Below are 17,685 nucleotides of genomic sequence, written 5' to 3' on the forward strand. Positions count from 1 at the left end.
ATTCGCGTGTCACTGTCATTTCATGTAATCATGTAAAATGAAGAAGATGGTAAGTTAAAACTTCTTTACTCCTGAGTAGCGACCACTTGTTGCAAGCGGTGTTTTCTTATTAGCATTATATAGTCACATTTTTTTGCATTCTGCGCTGGCAGGGACTCCTCGGCTGCATGCCTTCCTTGTTATCCATACTAAGTTAGTAAGTACCATTAGGATTCTAAGTATTTGTTATCTAAATATTTTCATACTTCGTTGAGTTAGATTAGATTTTGGGTTGGAATTTGAAAACCAAAATAGTGGAGCATTTTGATCGTCCTCTTAGAATTTTAAGCTAACGCATCATCAAATAAATTAAAAATTAGTGAATATTATATTTTTGTGGGTGAATTTAGATGATTTTGATATATATGCATCATTAATAATATATATTTGTTTATGTTTCTTATTTTGTTATAGGTTTATTAACTTTCGTTTCTTTATTATAAGTTATAAATACTCGATTCATACATGTGCGGAGGAGTTTTTCCAAGTTTCTTATACATCCATAACATTTTACATTTCATATACTATGTCAAAATATTAAAATTTGTTTGTTTTAGCATTGATTGAACATCTTGTTTTTGCATATTTGAACATGTATTTAAAGTTGTCAAAATAAGTGCAAGAAATGGTTTTGACTTTTCTAACGATGGAAGATCTGAATCACCTCCAATAACCTTTCCCACAGGTGGGTTTGAAGATGATTTTAATCTATTTGGCTATGTGGGGACGAACAACATTGTGTGAGGTTTGAATGAGGTTAGGCTCGAATAGCACTGTGCACGTTGGGTGACTTTCACTATAGTGCGAAGCTAACAACATTGTGTGAGGTTTGAATGAGGTTAGACTTGAATAGCACTGTGCACGTTAGGTGACTTTCACTATATTGCGAAGCTAAATGTTCGAAGCCAACTGCGTGGAGCCTAAAATATCACAGGGGATCATTTAAAAGCAATATTGCAAAGCTCCATGTCAAGTAACAGAGACGGAGACTAAAGGATAGTAGGACTTAATCACTGCAAAGCTCCATGTCAACTAACAAAGACAGAGACTAAAGGATAGTAGGACTTCATGACCACAATCAAACTTTTTGTCTCCATTCCATGTCTGTTGTCATCAACAAAGTTAATTGTGAGTGTGATCTAGATGAAGTTTTCAACTTCAAAGCTGCAATTTTTTTTTTGACTAAAGGAGAGTAGGACTTAATGACCACAATCAAAATTTTTGTCTCCATTTCATGTCTATTGTCATCCACAAAGTTAATTGTGAGTGTGATTTAGAGATGAAGTTTTCAACTTCAAAGCTGCATTTTTTTTTCTTCTTCTGTAGAAAAGGCACCCTTAATTTTATTCATCATAGAATTTAAATAAATTTATATTTTGCATATGTTGTATGCATTCTAAAATAGGGATCATGACATTGATTTTTTTTTTTTCTTCTTCTTCTGTAGAAAAGGCACCCGTAATTTTATTCATCATAGAATTTAAATAAATTTATATTTTGCATATGTTGTATGCATTCTAAAATAGGGATCATGACATTGATTTAAAAAGGAAAAACATTCTGCTAAAAAAACCTTACAATAAGATAAATATGAAATTAAGTGTCATAATTCACACTTCTCTTTTTTGCCTTTTTCTTTTTGCACCTTTTTTCAACCATCAAAGTTTGGTTTAACAAGAACCATTGCCAATTCTCTTCCTGTTTCTATTTGAGAAGCTTCTTTTTCTGAATTTGTACTCCCGCTCTTTTTGTGTCTCCACTCCCATCAACATAAAAAAACCATCAGATTCAATACCCTTCTAAATAAGGGTTTTGAATCCTGATTGTGCCACAATATCCCCTTCCAATTGGTTTCCATGTTGAGCCAATGCATCCACTTCTGTTTGGACAAGTTGGCCCCCCATGGTTTCTTCTTCTTCCTCTGAGAGATGAGTATCTGAGTATCTGAAAACTGTCGTCCTGTCTCCTTTTATTTTTTTGGGTTTTTTTTAGTCTGAATACATATGTTCTACAAATTATTTGTTTGGAAACAGGAAAGGCATTGAGCTGTTGTGTTCTCATAATTTAAATCTTGAGACCGCTGAAGTTTTTATGCTTCAATATTATGCAATCTGGTAGACCTTTGTTGAGATCTATCTCCACACATATTCTGGTAAAAGTAAAAATATTTTTCTATAATTTTTCAGTTTCAATATTATGCAATCTGGTAGACCTTTGTTGAGATCTATCTCCACACATATTCTGGTAGAAGTAAAAATATTTTTCTATGTTTTTTCAAGCATTATGATGCCAGAAGGGAAGAGAAAGGTTTTGAAGTCTCATCCATACCGGCATGGTTGAGACCACCATTTTTCTGGCATCAAACTCAGGGAACCATAGGGTGATGAAGAGCCCAAGGCTACCCCGAAACTATGGCCCTTCATTTAGAGCAAACTCCAAATCTTTGTTTGTATTGAATTGGATAATGAAAAAGCCTATGGAACATAAAAAAAATCACGATTGGGTGGAAGAGAAAACCCACTGGTGAAAAGCCTTTAATTTTACCTAAAAACCATTAAATCTGCAAATAATAATCTTAAAATGCAAAGCAGAGAAAAAGGAATTTACTTATGAAGATTAAATTTGCAAATAATAACCTTAGAATGCAAAGCAGAGAAAAAGGAATTTACTTATGAAGATTTGCTTCCATGGCTGGAAATTCTTCCAGTTGTTTTATAATATAAAGTTTGGAAATGTTTTGAAGTTGTTCTATTGGAATGGAAGATTTCCCCTTCACTGCATCTTTGAAGGAGACAGTTGTTCTATTTGGTATCTTGGAATGGAAGATTTCTCTTTCACTGCATCTTTGAAGGAGACGGTTGTTCTATTTGGTATCTTGGGTAGTGGAGCCCCTCCATGCAGCATTAAGTTTAGGACTAAGATTGTGTTCCTTTTGATGTTGTAGTCTTGAATTTGTAAAAAATCTTGGTCTACCACTTTCTTCCCCTATGCTCTGCTTCAGGATAGGAACAGAGTCTGAGCTTCTTATCCAGAGAGCAGAGAACTTCCATCTCATATTCTTGACAATTAAAAAAACTGAAAAAGATTCTGCTTCTTCTCCTCTTATCCAGAGAGTAGAGGACTTCCCTCATATTCTTGATAAAAAAACTGAAAAGGATTCTGCTTCTTCACTGCCAGAGGGACATATCGCTCGGTTGTCGAAGAGAGGGTGCATGTTTTTTTTTTTTTTTTGGAAAAAATGCCCATATATGCACAAGAAAAGAGAGCGCCGCCAAAGCACCACCCATGGGACAGAGCACACGAAAGAAAATGGGCCATGAGGAGCAATGGATTCAAAATAAATCTTTAAAGAGTACTCCCATCGAATCGATAGCAGACCCCCCAAAGAAAAAAAAGGTCCCATCCAGACTGTCACCATTTAAAATCTTGCTCAAACTACAGACCTTGACGCTGTAGAGGAGGGGCCATTCCGCCGCAGACCTGTAACAAAGTCCCCTTTTGTCGATTCTCAGGTTAAAACAAAGAGCAACGGTTTTCCAACACAGTCCATCCACGAAGGAAGAAGCAGGATCCTGGCCAGCGACTGCGGCTGCGCAACATACACAGTTTTATCAAACCCTAAAACTCGCGCAATCCATATTTTCCCCAGTTCCCTTCAAATCCTCAGGGAATTAGACACCCAATTTCCCATACTGAAGAACGAGGGTTCAGAATCGAGTAAATGGCCTCGAATTCGATCCAAGACACTCATCTCTGCGTACTCCACCTCTTGTTTTCCGTTGCTCAGCGCCACCTCTTGTTTTCCGTTGCTCAGCGCCATCTCCTGAAAGGCGAATACAACTCGGAGCTTCTTGACCTCTCTGTGGAAGGTGTGTTTAGTATTTATACGACACTTTTGGTGGCAAATTACAAAAAAAATAAAAATAAAAGAACCTCTGAATTGTAAGGTGTGATCGAAATTTCGTAGTCAGAGACATTTTGGCGAAAACTAATGATTAAAAAATTAAACTATGCTCTTTGATCAACTTTCTAGTTCACCAAACTTCCCGTCAATTTTTTTACTCGTTTGATCCATGCCGTCACGGAATCCCTCCCTATTTTACGAAATGGTCAAAGTATTCTATTAAATGGAGTTGTTTTTAGTGCGATTTTTTGGAGATTTCGGTATCGGAATCTGGCGGAAAAATTTGGGGTGAAATCTTGTTTTGTGTTATTCAAACTCATTTTTTTACTGCATATTTGGATTCAGCACCCTTAAAAACCTCCAGGACACTCTGATTGTGAAGGGATTACCAATAAGCTTGTGATTTCAATAAATTGTTGCCGATTTTAGAGAAATTTGACCAGAAAAACCCACCGAAAAAACTTCTAAAAAATCACACTAAAGACTACACCACATTAAATTAATTGCATGTGGTGGAAGGGAGGAAGTGCAGAAAATTGTAAAGTTATTTGTTAAAGAGAAATGTGGAAGTATGGAGGTGCGGAGGTGCTTCTCGGCATTCCCGCACCTCCAACACTCGGTATAATTGACAAGACTAACACACTTTTTATTTTTAAATTTTTTTAAGTCAATTCACTTTTGATCTGTCAACTTTAACTTAAAAAGCAATCCACGATTACTCAATGTTTCAGGTTGAACCAACACATATAACAGTGACAACTAAGTTAGGGTTTCCTATTTTCACTATTCTATAAAGTAAACAAACAATATTGTTTATGTTTCTCATTTCAACTTTCAGTAGCATCATCGATAGAGCAATTGAGGCGTAGAAGCGTTTTGATAGACCATGAGTGTGTTTCATAACCATGATTGCATTAGACCATGAGTGTGTTTCATAACCATGATTGCATGTTGGAGAAGGAAAGAGTTGTTACTATGGTTTTCTCTTTCCGCACTTCCACACTTCCCTATCTTTCTCTAACAAATAACTTCACCATTTTTATAATATAATAATGTGAAAGATAAATCTCAACGTTTGAATCCATGACCTTTGTGAATATGAATAATACATATAACTTACAAAGAGAAAATATGGAAGTGTGGAGGTGTGGGAGTGTAGAGAAGGTAACAAAAGGCAACTTCTCTTTAATGTTATCAGCATGAACCGAAGTAACGGAGGTTGCAACGTTATATTTCCCAAAATGTTGGTCTCGACTCGAAGAGTTATTACAGTCATATTAGCCCCTCGGATGGTGAATTTGTAATGTAAATAGGAATTGGATACCCTATTCCAGTAACCATGCATGCAATAGTCGACACGGGCAGTGACTTGATCTAGACACAGCGCCAACCTTTGTGACGATTATTATATTACACGGACTGATCCAATGTATAATCCTATGCAGTCATTGACTTACAAGAATGTTTTGTACTCCAGCTATTTTTGTGTGGTTGTGGGTGCATACAGATGCGATGATGGCACAAATTGCATTTATTAATACCTGTACGAAGATTCTTCCCATGCTTTTGGAGTTTTAGCTTACAAAGCGTTCAATTTGGAAATAGGAGCTCTGCGAGCACGAACCCAATAATCAAATTTGAAAGTTTGGTCTTAATTTCAATTGGAAGGGCATATATTCATGTCGTCCTTCCATAATGAAAAACTTTTAAAAATGCATTTCAATTGACAACAATATATTATCTTTACATTTCATTTTCAATCAAATTAATTTCTATGAAATAAATTAAATTCCTAAAACTAGATGGCAAGTAGTGTTGTACTCAAATTGACCCAATCAATTTAAGCTTTTTCAACTTCTTTATGTGGCTTAGGCATTCTTGCAGTCCAAAGACTATTCCATCTTAAGAGTGATGGTTTTGACTTATGGGGATATTATATAGGGCTACTTTATTAGTTGTTAGATTGTTGAGGGATTTCTGCGAAAGAAGAAAGAATAAGAAGCTGTGGAATTGGTTTACTAAAAATTGTGACTGCAACATGATTTGTTGAAGGTTGATGCCCTAAGCTTATAGGCATTGATTTTATCTGCAAGGGAACTTCCATATTTCTTGAAGATGTACAATAAGTATGAACTTCAGCTGGAAAGCTCTATATATAATACATTCCGAGTTTAACAGTAGCTAGACTAATAATTTAGTGCTTTGTCATTAATTGTTTATTTCTAGTGTAGGTTGAAGAAACTATGGAGGCTCTATATCCACAATTTCAAGAGGTAGATAAATTGGTGGCTCGCAATACAAGTAGGGCACTAAAAGCTTACAAAAATACCAAGTTGGAACTCATGTAGGTATTTGTGTTTACTTCATGTCAACAGAATAGGTCTATTGACTCAAATTCTTGCTATTAATATGAAAAGAAAATACTCATTAAAGTTTTGATAAAACACAGTGTGTAAATAACTTGTCTATTTGGCAGCATTTTGGTGGTTCTATTAGTTACAGACACAATGAAGCAGGTGGTCGTGAAGCACTTGACACAAATTTTATAGAGATAGTGGGCGTAGAGTCTATATTAGTTCGTTCACTGGTATGCATAAAATTGAAGCATCTGAGGAAACTTCTAATCTAATAAAATAAAAATAATTAGGAATTTTTCTTCTGCGGTTTTATTTGGGACCAATGAAAGAACCCATGAAATAGCTTATGCTCTATCAAGGTGAATACGCTGAAAGGAACTCCGCCACTAAAATAATTCCACATTACTCGCTTGTTTTCATGTTGGTTAGATCAAGCCATGATGGTTGGCAACACTTAGATCCATCCCCTAAATGATGAGAGTCAATTGGAGGCTTACATGGAGAAGCCCTGGACAACACAACAAATCAGATGACAAGATAATGGAGATGGAAACGATGAATACTCTAGGCCCTCATCCAACCACAATATATTGCATTAAATCTCACATTAACATGATTCACAACTTATTAAACTTGTTCTTGAACTGTGGGATGCCAAGGCAGTTCTCTGGCAGTTAAAAGTTCAAAATGTGTTTGGATCACCAGTTTGGGACATGGTTCAAATTTGTAATTAAAAACAAATTGTTGAAATTGAACTTGGGCCACATACTTAACCTAAAGTGCAGTCCTAACCCCTGTCGGTTGAGCCACAACCTTGAGAGTTGAGAATGAACCCAAGATTTGAAGCCCTTGAATTCCACCAAACTTATTTAAAAAGGAAATTTTATAGATAGATGAGTATTCATGGAAGTTTCCCTGAATGAGAAAAGAAGGTTGATCATGGATAAATATGAAAAATTAATGGTTCTATTAACAAGATGGAGGGTTCAATCAGCCTCAGTGGTTGGATTGACAAGGCTTCGATCAATATACATAGGATTTAATGATATCAAGAATGGGATCTGGCATGACTTTGAATTATAATGTTCAATTGGAGCAATACAAATATGATCCTAGATGAAAGAGAGATCCCATGGGGTATTTAGAAGTGCAAAATAAAAGAGGGTTGAGTGTATGGGTACGAAAATGGTTTGTAATGACTTTGAAAATTGGCACAATAATAACACAGAGGCTGACGAGAAACCAACAAATAATATTTGATCAAAATATATCTATACATACATTACATGGAAGGACACTGGCATAAATACCCAAAAAAAATCTTGAAAATCTTGAGTTTTGTAAGCTTGTAGGAACAACTAACAATTTATATAAAATCAGAGTCTTTTTAAACAATAGTGTCTTATGGGTGGTCTTAGATTGCCGAGAAATACCTGTGATCGTTGGAATTATGACTAGATTCATGCTACAGAGAAATACCCATGTGCAAAAATGGATCCAAGCAGTGAAATTTGGTAACAAAACTTGGTAAAATCAATGTAATGATCATATTCGGCTTGGAGACAGAGCCCTTTTTAGCAGTTCTCCTGTTAGATGGGATGAAAAAACTAGAGTCGGAATGTGGGTCAGAAAAGATATGGAACTAAATAAGGCATTGATTTGATTTTATGCCCAATAAAGTTTTGATAGACCCTACGTCTAAACAAAGGGTAGGGTTTTCCACAAGGAATGAAGAAGGTAGGAAACTTTTTGGTAAGGAAAAATAACTCACTCATCGGTGCCACCATTATGACTGTTGGCAATGCAACAACCTCCATTATGCTCTATTTATTGCTGCAACAACCTCCTGCATACTCTATATGTCAAGTTGTTAATGATTATAGAACCAGAACAAGGCAAGTTGCAACCAGGGCCCAGGGGTCTAGGCTTCTAGCCTCCAGGGATAATAGATGTCTGAAAATTTATCAAGGGACAGACAACCCTTCATAGGGAATTTTAATTTTTTTCTTTTTCTTTTTTAACAAGTAAAAATCAAAATTTACAATTTTTTTGACACGTAATTTTAGCTTAGCACTTATCTGATGCTCTAGAGGTCTCTTGACGGGTTGTGACATGTTCAATTTTGTACACCGCACAAACCTACATTCCACGGATTGAATTTGGATGCGATCATGACCAAGTTAGATGTTTTGACAATTCAACTAGTATAGTCGATCTAGGTAGTGGGCCTCTGTAACTTGTTTCCCAGATTGGATCCTATATTGACAAAATATTCTCCTATCAATTCATTATTTAATTACCCATATAGCCAACAATTTATTAGGTGTAATTATTACCAGGTGAAAGTGAATGCCAGAGGCTCTGGATGATGATTGGTCTAGCTCAAGGCATGGCTCGACTGTTGTTTTGCCTTGGACATTGAGATCATGATCAATGATTTCAAACTAAAAGAACCCTATCCTTTGTGATACAAAATGTGATGGGATAATAACTTTGAATTGTAGTGGAAAACCTTAGCAGAAAATGATTCGGACAAACCTCTCCTTAGTGTTTAATGGAAGTGATAGGCTTACAGCAAAACTCACAGTCATGAGCTCCAGTCCGAAGAACATTTTCCTTCCAATGGTCTTTATTAATGAAACAACCTCAGTCTCATCTCATAAGCTTGTATTAACAATATGTAGTGTCAACGTATCTTTACCATTGGTCTTTTATTAATGAAGCAACATCATTCTCATCCCATAAGCTTGTCTTAATAATATTTAGGATCTTTGGTCAATTTTGGATTATGACACAAGCAACTATCTTTGCAACCATAGCTCCAATGTTATATACTCTTTGAAAACATTAGATGAGAACATGATTTCACACTATGCATTATCTACTGTAATGTGGCTAACTGCACATAATCAAACTTTGGGAGGACAACTCAAATTATCATGAAGAAAATATCATTGGTCAACTTTCAAATTAGTCAACTTCTCTCTTGGTGGTCTAGCTCCTCCATGGACACAATTCTTATTCCGCATCCATCTCTACCTTTTCCAATGCTTGATATCAACTCCCTACAGAAGATCTCCTTAAAGGGTTTGCAGTTGTACACTCTAAGGCCCTACTATCAATCTCTGGTGTCGACTTACTCCGTTGAGGTTCAACAATTGATTGGCCAAGGAAGTAGTGCATGTGTAAATGAAGTCGTTTGCAAGGCAAAGATGTAGGGAAGAAGTGTGCAGAAGTAGGAATAACGATAGATTATGGAAACAAAGTGTTTTTTAATAACGACAAAACATGAACCCCACACTGCCTTAATCACTCCAACATATCAATAACTACTAAAAAATATGAGGACTATGCTGTTATGCAACTCTCACTCTTGTTAGATTATCATATTTATAAGAATGTCTCCATTTGACCTGGACAAAGAATTGTGAGATATCTCTATTCAAAAATGTTTTGTTTATACTTCATTTTGTTGATCATGTTGATTATGAGCCCATTTTTTAGGAGGGTTTTTCATTTTAGGTAAGAACAAGATTTTTTATAACTCCTTTGGTATTAGAATTGATCCAAACTCTATGCTAGTTATTTAAATATAATTCTAGGTTTGTCTTTAGATTTCTATCACATTTCATATATGGAGGATATTTTGAGAATATTTTAGGTAATCTAGAAAAATTATGTACATATACTTATCTTTGTGTTAAAATTGACTTTAAAATTTTCTAATAAAAAAATTTTCAAATATAAAAAATTTACTTAAGCTTAAGTCTTGAATCATGAAAATATGACATTTTATCATATTTTAATTCATCTACTTGATTCTTTTCCTCGAACACAAGGTTATCTTTCATTGGAAAAAAAGAACCTTAAAAAAAAAACACTTGGGCTCAATAAAATCGAGAAAGAGATGTTGAAAAGTGTTCAACAAGAAATGCTAAATTTAGGAAGTGCTAAAAATAAGACTGCTAAAAATATCACCTCTAAAAATAGCAGTTTGGCCAATGAGAATTTTGGCCACCTTGGGTGAGAGATGAAACTGCTAAAAATAACATCTTCTAAAAATAGCATTTCTGGGTCCCTTCCTATTTATAGCAGTCCCTGGTCTATCTATAGGAAGTAAATTCGAATTTGGTCTTACCAGCAGTTTGGAATATTAATTAATTAATTCTCCATGAGTTAATTAGTTAAGGAAAAGCAAACTTGAAGTCTTTGTGAGAACATGCAATTATTTCTCCACTAATTGGGGAATGTGTCCTTGATTTGCTCCACTGATTGAGGAATTAAGGATGAGTTATATATTGAGAGGATCAGTTGACTTAGTTTAACTTAGTCAAGTTCAGTTAGATTAATTTAACAAGTTGTTAAATTAATGAGATATAGTTTGTTGATGCTTGCATGCATGTGAAAACTATTATTTTCAGATAACTGTGTATTCACTCATGGATAACTGATGCATGTCAGTTCTGTCAGAGACCTAGTTGAGATCAGATGTGGGACAATGTACTATCAGATGCTAGGATATTTCTAGTAAGTATTCCTTACATGGGGAAGGAAGCTTCTTCCTTCTATGACTGCGTAGTTGGACCTGAGGTGACAGTAGGTATGATCAGGCCAATTTACATGTGTTTTGTAATTGGACCCCAATCAAAACTATGCAAGGAAATAGGAGCTTGGACCTGAGGTGTAGCCTTTATATACAGGGCTAGGTAGTCCATGAGCTTTATCATTAGAGTACAGAGAGAGCAGGATAGCTTTAGCATTGATTCTTTTTGTATGTTGTTGAGGATTTCCACTTGATTGATAATATAGTGTTGGGGTTTTATGCTGGTGCTTTCCCCAACGATATATTCTGTGTTATGTGTGATTGATTTCTTCTTATCAGTTATATGTGTTCATGCTTGATGTTGCTCATGGTTGATTAGCTTCCGCAAAGTTTATGGTAGATGTAGATCTAGTATTATGCTTTAGTACATTGCATATATTAGTTTGATCTGCAGGTGAAATTTCTACATGATATCAGTGAGCTAGCTGATTGGTGATTTATACAGTGATTTTCCAAACTTAAAAGTTTTCAAAAAGAGAGTTCCAAACTGACTGTAATGAAATCAATTCTCAAAATGAAGTAAATGTATCAAAACAGTGAACTAGTGACAATGGCCCAGTATCCTTACTGATGTATGAAAAAGAAAGTAAAAACTGAACTTAAAGCAACTCAAAGACTGAAAGAAAAGCAAACTAAATCACACTACTTCAACCCCTGTTCTGACCCTTCACCTTTCAACTTACTCTGTCTATAGGAAGTAATCATAAACAAGCTGAGTAATATGATATCTAAATTGCATAAAAGGAAACTAAGATTTAACTACTCATTCATATTTCAACTCTTGAAAATGACATAAGTAATTCAATCTCTAACTTGCATGAAAGAAAACTAAATCATACTACAATAAGTAATATTCTGATTCCTTACTAATAGAGTTGCTTGTCTATAGAAAGGAAATCATAAACAGATAAGTAATATAATGTCTAAGTAACAGAAAAGTAAATAAGCAAAACACAACTTGAAAAATGACAGTGCTGGAATTAAACTCAAGAAATGAAAATCAGCAGAAAGGACAAGATGATCTCATGTCAGTAGTTATCAAAAATATGTAAATCTGCCCGGGCTACCTACAACAAAACCTGTAAAAGAAGCACTGATCTGCTAACAGTTATAAAAGAAAACATAAAGGAAATATGGACAGCAATGAACATCAGAACAACGCAATATGTATACAAGCAATGATTTAAAAACAGTAAATGAAAGCAAGTAAGAAACTATACAAAGCTTTGGTGTACAGGGGCCCTCTCCAACCTCGGCCAGTCAATCACTTAGTCACAAATCAGATTCAGGAAAGCTGTCTTCTCATGTATTTATAGTGCAGTAATAAAACAAAGGGAAACACAGTACAGTGGGCTGATGACAACAGTCAAAATTACATTTCAAAAACTAACTATCCAACGTATATCAACGCGTTATTTATAAGTAAAGGTGCTGCAACTAATTCCTAGATTTTATGTTGCCAAGAGACACGTAAATCTCCTTGACCCGAGATCTAGCGTGATGGTCATCATGACAGTTAAAACCATGGAGTGGTGGCTGCTCAATTCAGTTCACGAGCTACTCTACAGGTGTGCCAGTACCTCCGGAGACTAAGGATCGTGCCACGCAAACCTTCACGTGGGCAAAACAGAGTCGTGCCACCGCAAAACTCCTCATTTGGCCCTTCCTTTGACCGTCGTTGACCACGTCCGTTTATGAGTGATTTGGATGAACTGAGGGGACACACTCCATGTACACGCCACTTGCAACTTACCCATGCGGCCGGTTTCTCCATTGGACACCTATAGCATAGCTTTTAACAAAATGGCTGCGGAAACTTGGGCTGGCTGCGGAAAGTGACAAGTTTCCGCAGCTGCTTGAACAAAAATCTAAATCAAACAACAGTCATAAACATAGTTAGGAAACCATTTCATAAGTTCTTTTTAAACTAATATGCAACGATTTGACATCTTGGTGGATGAAGTAAATGGAAAAAGAAGGCTGAAAGGGTATATAAGAAAGTGCAGGTTTGGGACTCAACATACCCCCACTGTGAAGGTGTTGCATGTCCTCATGCAACCAAAATTTAGTCACTCCTCTCTAATTTATATGTTCTGATGCTTCTGCTAGGACATCTAGCCCCCTTTTCTTCTTCTTTGGTGCTACCACCATTCTTGGTTTCCTTATTAGACATCTGAACTTGAGATTGATCAATGCTCTGCTCAACTTTTTGCACTTTTTCTTCAGTTTCTTGTTTTTCTTCTGCCATAGTCCTAAATGGAGCATAGTGTTATCATGAATAATTTTATCTACTTTGCTCTGCTCTTTGAGTGCTTCATTTTCCTGCTTGATATGCCTGTTTAGGACCTCTAATTCAAATACTTCCTGTTTTAAGGACTGAACTTGTGCATCTAGTGGCACAGTGGTACTTGGACCTGCAGCTGATTTTTCTAATGATTCCAAGTAGTCATATACTTCCTGTTGATTGGGGTCTACTTCAGGTGTCTTTCTTGGACTGAGTTCAAAATCTGGTGGAGGAGGAGGACTGCTCTCTAGCTCTGGCCGAGAAGGGCTTTCATCATGTGGAGGACTGGTTTCAATGCTTGGCTGAGGACGAGGTGGACTACGGCCAACTGGAGTTTTCTCAAGTGTCTCTCCACCCAAGTCAATGAAGTGGGGTCGTTTTATTTGTGTTTTACTCCCTTTTCCTCTTAACCTTGTGCTTCTCCTTAAGTATTGTGGACTAGTACTCTTTTCTTGTATACTCTGTTTTCCTTTTGCCTTTTTCTTTGCTATAGCAGCAGCCTGAAGATGTACTAATCTTTCTAACAGTGGTTGATAATCCTCCTCTATGGAAGGCTCAGGTGATTGGTAGACTTCTTGGATGGTCCTTTTGCCTTTTTCTTTCTTCTGTTTCTTGTCTTTAGTTTTGTCTTCTTCTTCTTTTTGACCAATTTCTTGAGTTTCTATAGTAGGGGAGTCTTGGACTATGGTGCTCTTTTCTCTTCTCCTACTTTTTCTTGGTGTCTTTGGTGTACTACTTTCAGAGGCCTCAGATGGCTCTTAGAAGTAGTTTTTTATCAAGAATTGTTCCCATGTATCTTTGTTTTTCTTTAGTTGGTCTTCAATAAGGATTTTATAAGTCCATGATGGTATAGATGAGGGTCTATATTGCCTATGTGTTTTTGGACTGTAATGCTCATCTTCTTCAAACTCAAGAGTAAGAAATAAGGCAAATTAAGAGTCTGATTCTCTAAGAAATTCATCAACAGTCTAGCATGGTACATGTACATCGAACCAAAGCGTCCTTCACAAGTGACAAATTTTTGGATAACTAACAGCAGACTAGCCCATTCTTCCTTCAATGCATGAACATGAATTCCTTTAGTAAACACAGTAGTGTCCATACCTGGGTTTCTTAGCATAATTCTCCATGCCTGTTCATCCACGATTTTATTTTTGAACCATCTCTCACCTTCCTGAGGTAAGCCTGTGGCAGCTGCTATTGTTGTTTCGGTCACCGTGAGCTTCAAATCTCCAATCTCCACTTTTTGACCATCGAACGACCGTGCAAAAGCCTTGGTTACTTCTTTGTTATAGCCTTTAAACTTTTGAATGAACTGTAACCATTTGGCTTTCTTCAGTAAATCCTTGGTTTGAGAGTAACCTTCTAGATATTTCGGTCCTTCTGGCTCTACCCTTAGTAGTTTTCCCATTCCTTTCTCTGTTTTAAATTTCAACTGAGGATGCAATTGCGTATGAGGATTTTTACAGAGGGAAGTAGCTCGGTTGCAGGGTTTATGGTAAAATGCAATGGCTGCAATCGATAGCAGGTAACGGGAATGCTTCAGATTATAGGCGGAACAGAGGATAAGCAGTAGTGAATGAGTTCACAAATTGAAATGCGTGTGTATGAAAAGGAAGGTCTTAAATGAAATGGTAAGTGAACGGTAGTGGAGGTGAGATATTTTTTTTTGAATTAACGGCTGCGTACGGGAGATCACACGTTTTGATAGATGGCTGCGGGAAATACGGTGGAGAAGAGCCGTAAAGGGATTGGTCACATCTTATGAGCGCAGGTGGCAAATGAAAGTGCAGTCAACTTGAGTTTAGACTCGAAAACCCATCATGAGACCGTTAAGAAATGAATGCATGGTGTATGGAGTAATATTGTGGGATAGGAGTGGGTAATGGAGCTATCATATCGAATCATTGCACATAGTAGAACTTTTCATGGTTTGATAACTATGCATAATCATGACTTTAATTGCTATTTGATAAAAAAATTTGCTCATACCTTTGGAAACTTTGTCATTTCTTGCCCATAGCTTTTAACCAACTGTTCTTTCTTGATGTCTTGGAGATGCTCCATGTCTTCATGGCATTTTCTCACTTACACCTGCATTTTCATGATTTTTGTACTAACATTGTGACTGTGAATTTGAAAAACAGAGTGGTGGTAGCTGCAGAAATCGTTTCTGGCTACAGAAACTATTTCTGGCTGCGGAAACTGCTTCTAGCTGCGGAAACTGGGACAACACCCACTTAGCTGAACAAATATGGTTAGAAAAGAACTAACTGAGTGAAAATAGTCCTGAAAGGAACTTTTATTGATGAAATGAAAATGAAATGAGTGGAATGGAATGAAAATGAAGTGGAGTGAAGTGAAGAGAAAATGTGAATGAGATGGAGATGGACTGGAATGGCAAATGAGGTGGAGTGAAGATGGAAAGAGAATGAGAGGAGATGTTTTTTTTGGAAAATATAGAGCGTCACGTGTCCTTGATTTTCACTCTATATTTTCTGTGTAAGACTGCCAATCCATGATTGGTTTTCAGGCTTATACAATTTTAATTTTAATTTTTTTTTTCTTTTTTTTTTCTTTTTTTAATTGAAAGAATCAAAGGCTAGGCTGGTGGGGAAGAAGGATTCTTCTCCACCAGCCTTATTGCAGAATTCTCTTGGAACATCTTGACAAATTCTTCTTTTGAGAGTGGCTTATGATAAATTTTCAATCGGTGGCCATTCACAATAAGAGAAATTCGAAATTCATCAATGGTCTTGATTCTTACCGCTCCATTGTTAAAGACTTTGTCAATTTCATATGGCCCAAGCAAATGGGTCTGAAATTTACCTTTAAAGTCTTTGAACTTGGAATCAAACAGTAATGTCCAATCTCCCTTTTGAAACTTTCTCTCTTTGATGTATCTGTCATGCCACTTAGCTCTTTGATGTTGAACTAGATCAGTCCTTAAAATTGCTTCTTGTCTGATCTCATCTAGCTCATTCAGCTGCTCCATTCTGTGTTTTTGGGCTTCTGATAGATTCATCCCCAACTTGACTGCCATCTTGAAAGTCTTGACTTGAAACTCAATGGGGAGCAGGACTTCTTTCCCATAAACAAGTTCATAGGGAGAATGTCCTGTTGTATTACTCCATGTAGTTCTGTAGGCCCATAAGGCTTCAGGAAGCCTTTCTGCCCAATCTTTTCTGTGTAGATGAATAATTTTGGTGACGATGCTCTCAAGAACTTTGTTTGTAGACTCCACTTGACCATTTGCTTGCGGATGGTAAGGAGTAGATTTTTTGTGCTTGATTTTGTATTCTTCCATCAGCTTCTTCATCAAGTTAAATGTAAATTGACTTCCCTGACCTGTCACAATTTCTCTTGGGACACCAAAACGAGTAAAAATATCCTCAAAAAGAAATTGAACAACTAAATTTTCAGTGGCAGAAGGCAATGCTTTGGCTTCTACCCATTTAGTGACATAATCAGTGCATACCAATATATACTTTTTCTGTTTAGATGGTGGATTAATGGATCCAATGAAATATAAAGCCCATTTTTCAAAGGGTTCGATGAGTACCTGTGGTTGTAATGGCATTTCATTTGAAAGAGTCGGTCTCCCAACTCTTTGGCAGCTATCACACCTTCTGACATATTGTTTTGCATCTTTGAAAAGGGAAGGCCAATAATATCCTAAAGAAAGGATTTTATAGGCCGTCCTTTTGTCAGCAAAGTGTCCACCGCATGGTTCATCATGACATGCTTTGAGGATGTCAGGCATTTCATCTTCCCGAACACACCTTCTGATCACACAATCTAGCCCTATTTTAAACAATTCATTAGAAATCCATGAATAACTTGAACTCTCCTGAATAATTCTTCTTTTTTCACCAGGAAATAAATGTGGAGGTAGCTTTCCTGTAACCAAATAGTTAGCAATATCTGCATACCAAGGAGTCTTAGTAGTTACTGCAAATAAATATTCATCTGGAAACTTATCCTCTACAGGAGAATCTTCATTAGTATTTTGGATTCTAGACAAGAAATCAACTATTGTATTTTGTTTCCCTGGTCTATCCAACACAGTAATATTGAATTCTTGTAAAAGTAAGAGCCATCTTGTAACTCTGCCATTAGTAACAGGTTTATTCATGAGATATCTAATTGCAGAATGATCAGTATGGACAAAAGTTTCATAGCCTGTTATATAATGTCTAAACTTATTGATTGCATGAACAACAGCTAAGAACTCTTTTTCAGTCATAGTATAGTTTAACTCGGTGGGAGTCAAATTTTTACTGGTGTAGTAAATGGCATAAGGAACTAAATCCTTTTGTCCCAACACAACTCCTACGGCTGTATCTGAAGCATCTGTGGAAATATGAAAAGGAAGTTTCCAATTTGGTCCTCTCAAAATGGGTGCTTCAGATATTCTTGTTTTCAAAGTTTCAAATGCAGATTGACAATCAGGATCCCATTTGAATTCACAGTCTTTTGTAAGTAATTTGAAGAGTGG

The sequence above is a fragment of the Pinus tabuliformis genome, chromosome 1_2 (assembly GCF_031772625.1).
Source record: "Pinus tabuliformis cultivar Carrire ecotype Pingquan chromosome 1_2, CPIR1, whole genome shotgun sequence".
NCBI lineage: Eukaryota > Viridiplantae > Streptophyta > Pinopsida > Pinales > Pinaceae > Pinus > Pinus tabuliformis.